This window comes from Nothoprocta perdicaria, unplaced genomic scaffold, assembly GCF_003342845.1.
Source record: "Nothoprocta perdicaria isolate Ctin4 unplaced genomic scaffold, notPer1 scaffold_10, whole genome shotgun sequence".
Taxonomy (NCBI): domain Eukaryota; kingdom Metazoa; phylum Chordata; class Aves; order Tinamiformes; family Tinamidae; genus Nothoprocta; species Nothoprocta perdicaria.
The window spans coordinates 8,083,130-8,088,638 of NW_020454094.1; the positions used below are offsets into that span (position 1 = coordinate 8,083,130).

The 5,509-nt window shown below is 60.6% G+C and overlaps 1 protein-coding gene across 1 annotated transcript in view; it reads left to right on the plus strand.

The window, feature by feature from the left end:
* The first annotated feature begins 2,173 nt into the window (after window positions 1-2,173).
* The window catches only part of IL11RA (interleukin 11 receptor subunit alpha), a 23,346-nt gene continuing 20,010 nt past the window's right edge, over window positions 2,174-5,509 (plus strand). Inside the window, exon 1 of the mRNA XM_026039946.1 lies at window positions 2,174-2,235. The gene's annotated coding sequence lies outside the window, so the exon portion shown is untranslated. The remainder of the gene's footprint in view (window positions 2,236-5,509) is intronic.

A 5,509-nucleotide genomic window follows, 5' to 3' on the forward strand; every position in this document is an offset into this window, starting at 1 on the left:
GTGACCGGCCGTCCTCCAGCCTGCACGGGGCATCTCCAGCGCAGGAGCAGTGCTGGAGCTGGGGAAAACCCTGCATGCGCAACTCCCCTCCAGCACTGGAGCTGGGGGAATCCCTGTAGGCACAGCTCCCCTCCAGCGCTGGAGCTGGGGAAATCCCTGGATGAGCAGCTCCCCTCCAGCACCACAGCAGCGGCAGGGAAAGCAGCCCGTGGCTGCTGGCCAGTGCTGGCGCCAAGCAGCCCGACTCCCGGCCACCAGCGAGCGCCACGAGGCGCCGGGGAAGCCCTCTGGGTCTGCTCGCACCCACAGACCCATGCTGGGTTGGGGGGAAGCTGGTCGAGGTGGCCACCCCATCGCATGCCGCTGTGGCCAGCCCGGGGGCCTCATCCTGCAGGGCGCTCAGCACCACTCAGCTCACGCTGGCTCCAAGGGGCAAGCAAGAAGCTGGGGTCAGGGACGGGGGCTCCAGCTTGGCCAGCTCTGTCTCAAGGCTCCATCACCCCAAACCTTCTGGATAAGAGCAGCTCTGCGGTCCCAGAGCCCTCCTGAAGTCCCTCTGAGCAGCCCTCCCAGGCTGGCCCGGTGGTGGGAGATCCCCGCTCCCTTCCCAGCCAGCTCCAGCGGCACGGGCTGCACGGATGAGGCCCGTGTGGCCAGCAAGGCGGCGGCCCAGGCCACCCGCAGATGTGCCAAGCTGGGCTATTCCTAGGGCAATGTGGGCACGGAGCCTCAACCACAGCGGAGCGACCAGCCGCAGTGTGGCCGGGAGCCCGCGCGGGCGCCGCGCTCGGCACGCGCAGCCCACGCGCCGCCTCCGCCTCTCCTGAAGGCCCCGGAGCACCAGAACCGGCTCCGATTCAAAGGAGAAACTTCCCCCCCCCTCAGCCTGAGGCACCATGGACATCGAGTTCATCAACATCCTGCCCATCCTCTGCCCAGCCATGAGGTGCTGGTGGCCACAGGAGGCCAAGGGAGGTGATACATGGGGAGGGCTTCCCCTCATCGGTTGTCCTGGGAATGCTGCCTGCATGGACTGCTCTATTGACACCCAGTGCTCTGGCCTCGGGGCACATGGATCTTATCTCCATGCTCATACCTATAAGCCAAGGGAAATGCCTGTGTTCTTCCTCAGCCAGGGAACTCCCGCCCTTCCCAGTAAGGACCTCATGGCACACGCGGCCCCAAGCACCCAGGGAGGAGAAAGTTCCCAAAGTGCCTTGGCCGGCGGGTTGCCCATTGCGACAAGTGTTCTTCACTGCGCTGAAACTGCAAAACAACCCCCTTTGCGGGGGAAATCAGCTCTGGGTGCGAGAGGGGTTGTAGCTCTATAGAAGATAAAAAAAGGAAATGCGAACACATCCTGAAGGCCATGTGGAGGAAGCACAAGCCCAAGAGGCAGATTTTATCCTGACAGACTGCCAATCAAACAAATAAACTGCTCATAAATAAATGAATAAATGGCAGCTCCAAAGCAAAGGCACTCCTGGGGCAGGGAAACTGAGGCACAGTTGGGCTCAGGGTGGCCAAGTGTGCCATCAGGATGGTGCTGCTCACCCTGAGGGGCTCTGGGGGTCCCTACACCTCAGGGGAATCCCTGTGCATCCTGGAGGGAGCTGCATTCCCTGGGGACACCATGAGCACCAGGGGCCAAACTGTGCATCCTGGAAAGGACCCACACGTCCCCTGTCCCAGGAACGTGCCCCGAGGGGACCTCTGTGCTCAGGGGACAGCTATGTGCTTTGGGGCACTGCAAACCAGGGGATACCGGAGGTACTGTGTGACCACGGGGGCTGAGAGGAGCCCCCCGGCCCGCACCCAGGGAAGAGCCGTGCACCCATGGGGAGCACCGCAGGGGGACCGTGCACTCCCGAGAGGACCGTGCACCCTCGGGGGGTCCCTGCACCCTCGGGGGGTCCCTGCACCCCGGCCAGGGCACGTCTCGCACCCCGGCAAGATCCGGGAGGCACGGGCGGGGGGCGGCGCGTCCCGGCGGCACCGGGAGGAGCCGGGCCCAGGAGCGGGGCCGGGGCGGGACTGGCGGGGCCCTGCTCCAATTGAGCGGCGGCGGCGGCGGCCTCGCACCGCCCGCGCTGCCGCCCCCGCCGCCCGCCCGCCCGGCGCGGGCTCCCGCCACGGCCCGCGGCGGCCGCGCTCCCACCGGCCCCGGTACCGGCACCGGCACCGGCCGCGGGCCCGGCCCAGCATGGACACATAGCCGCGGCGCCACGCGGGAAGGTAGGACCCCCCCCGACACACACGCGCTCGCACACGTCGCGGGGAGCCGCGCTCGCCGCCCGCCCCGACGCCGCGGTGAGGGGCGCCCAAGCGGGGCGAGTGGGTTTTTTGTTTCTTTTTTGTTTGTTTGTTTGCTTGTTTGTTTTTCTGGAAGTTGCTCCGTGAGTTTCCACGGCTCCAGGAGCGTTTTCCTTTGGAGAGGGGTTCGAGCCAAGCACCCCCAACGCCTGGGGACACCCTCCCCACGACGGGGCCCTCCGCTCTGCGGGCTGGGGGGCACCGGGCAGGGAGGGAAGAGCTGGTCCCGCTTTCTGGAGGCTCGGAGCTCGCTCCAGCGCGGGCGCTCGTGGGGCTCTACCCGCCCCGTCCCTCCGGGCCCCGCTGCAATCTCGGCTTCGCACTGATCCCCCCCAACACCCGCCAAGCACCGACTCCAGCCGGGAGCCTGGAATCCCCACGCCAGTCGAAGCAGGGAAGGCTACGAGACGGGGCTTAGTTTTGCTTGGACTTTTTACCGTTGGCAGACTCAGATCCCCCTAGCACGAGGAGTCTGCGGTGCCGTGGGGGTCTCCTTGACGTTTTGCCCCAGTCTTGCAGGGAGCTGCAGCGGCTCTGTGCCCCAAAAGGGTGCAGGACAACCCGGTGCTGTTCGCCTAGTGCCATGTGGGGCTGGTGGAGCATCCCTCGTGCCAGCGGGGGCCTGGGGGTACCCGATTGCTTGATGCGTCTGGATCTGCGTTTGCAGGCGGTGGGGAGGCTGTTTGTGCTCAGAGTCTGCAAGGGCAGGTCGCAGTGTGGCCGCGCTGCACAGAGCCCGCTGGAGCCTCAGGTAGCATCAGCGGAGCTGCATGCAGCGAGCTTGGGGTTTGCTCTGCTGGCTGCCTGTCGGAAACTTTGCAGGGAAGGGAAAACTTGACACGCTGATAATTTCTGATAAGCAACTTTTTCCCCGTCCCAGTGAAGTCTCCGGGCTGTCGCAGCTCTGGGGGAGGAGGATGCTTGGCTGGGTGCAGGCCCTGCTTGTGAGGGATGAATGAATGACTCACGGTGCTGCTGCAAGTTGTGTCAATCTTGGATGGGGCAGCAGTTCCCTTTTGCAGCATCCTGCTTTATCAGCACCCGCTTCCGTGTCCCAGTCCCGTGGTGCTGGGGAAACTCAAAGGAACGGGGCTCATCCAAGCCGGGGATCCGAGCTGCTTCCGCATCCCGCATCACCCTCATCCAGTGGGAACGAGCTACGCGCTGCCTTCCCTGCAGCCTCCCATCTCCCCCCTCCGCTCTCCTTGGAGGGCCGCTCCAATCCCTTCCTGCTTTCGCAGGATAAACCTTCCTCTAGTTTCCTGCCTCAGTGTATTCCTGGATGATTTATTCCCATGTGTGTTCGTGCCAACATTGTGCTTTTAGTTCAAAACCTTTTCTGCCTCTCTGGTGTTTTCCCTTATGTATTTATAGCTTCTTTATTATTTCATTAGGTTAAACGAGCTTGGAGGCTCCTGCCTCCTCTAGCTGAAGCAGCTCGCTGCTCCCTGAGCCTCCCTGCTTCCCGGCTCTGCCTTGTCCCCACCTCCAGCACGTGTTGTGTGCCCTTGGCAAGGGGAGCGGGTCCATGCGGCTCCTGCCAGAGCCATGTAGGATGGTCCTCGGAGGACCAGTGCTCCTTGGCTGGTGGCCCATGCCTGGCATGGGCACAGGGGAGGCCGCTGTCCTCCCACGAGGCTGGGTGCCAGTGCTGGCAAGCGGCTTGTTTATTCTCCCGCTGGCGCGGCCTCGGGAAGCCCTTGGGCCGCGGGCAAGGCTGCGCGCAGGGCGAAGCGGCGCCGGGTAAACACCTCGGGAGCAGGGTTTGCAGCCGGCGTGGGGCTGCTGGGCACGCGGAGCCCGGCCTGGAGAGGTGCCCGTGCGGGCGACGTGTCACGTGTGCGTGCAGGGCTGCTCCTCTTTGGCGCTTTGGAGCATCTGCACCCCTCGCAAGGTGCTTCCCAACCAAGGTTGGGTATTCCTCTCCTGCAGTGTCATGCGACAGAGAGGGTGCCTTTCCTCTCCTCCTCTTGAGGGTCAGACATGAGCAATTTACAGAGACAGATTTAGGCTCCGATGGGAACAGTTTCCTATGCGCGATGTGCCTGGGTCTCGTCTGGCATTTGGGACAGTGATGCAAAAGCAGCAGCAGGAATTAGCCCTAGGGTATCTGGGTGATTCTCTGGGATGTTTAGAGAGCTTTGGGTTTTTCTTTTAAGTGTTACTGTGGTTGCAAAAGCACTGCATGTGTGAAATGTCCCCATTTCTCTCTCAGCAGATTTGGTGACCTGGTGGCCCTTTTCTTACCAGCAGATCACGTTGTCCTCTCACACCTCTTCCCTTCCAGGTTATTAAGGTGGGATGTGTGCAGATGCCTTAAAGTTGCAGTTCGGTTCTCTTCTCTTTGCAGTCAGATTCCCGTGGACCATTTCCATGGAGGAAAAAAAAAAAAAAAAAAAAAAAAAAAAAATTCCTCTGGAAATTAGAAGCAGGTTTACCGTGTCAGAGATCAGTGTGTTAATAGGAATTATCTATTGAGTCTGGCTGGCTCCCAGGGCTCTGAGTCACTGTCTCATCTAGTCAACCTCGGTGCGGTTCAGGGACAGGGTGAGCTTTGGGCTTTTCTGGACACAGTTTTGCTGTGGCAGCTTCTGCAGCACCCCTAGAGCACGCACGGGGCTCCTTTGCAAAGCCTTTAGTGCTCCTGGGCATCAACAGGAGAGTTGATGGGGGTAAGAGAGTTTTTCCACACATCTTGGGCTGGGTGAGAGGTTGCAACACAGTGAGTGGCTCTTGGTGCTCGCAGATTTTGGCGTCGCAGGGACTCTCCGCTTGTTTTCCACTTTGGAGTTACCTCTCGACCCTGGCACTTGGGGAAAGCATGTTGGCTGTCCCCCAGGACTGCCGTGGGCAGGTGGGTGCCAAGCTCCTCATGCGTGAACAAGGGGAGCAAAGGGTGTCCTACAGTCCCCTGTGTCTTCTGCTGAGGCTCCATGGGTGGGTGGCACCCCATCCCCTACCAGAGCCAGGAAGAAAAGTGTGTTTATTCTTCTTTCTTTTGTTTTCTGTTTTTTTTCCTTCTCTTTTTTCTTTTTTTCCTTTTTTCCTTTTTTCCTTTTTTCTTTTTTCTTTTTTTTTCTTTTTTCTCTTTTCTATTTTCTCTCTTTTCTCCTCTTTTCTCCTCTTTTCTCCTCTTTTCTCCTCTTTTCTCCTCTTTTCTCCTCTTTTCTCCTCTTTTCTCCTCTTTTCTCCTCTT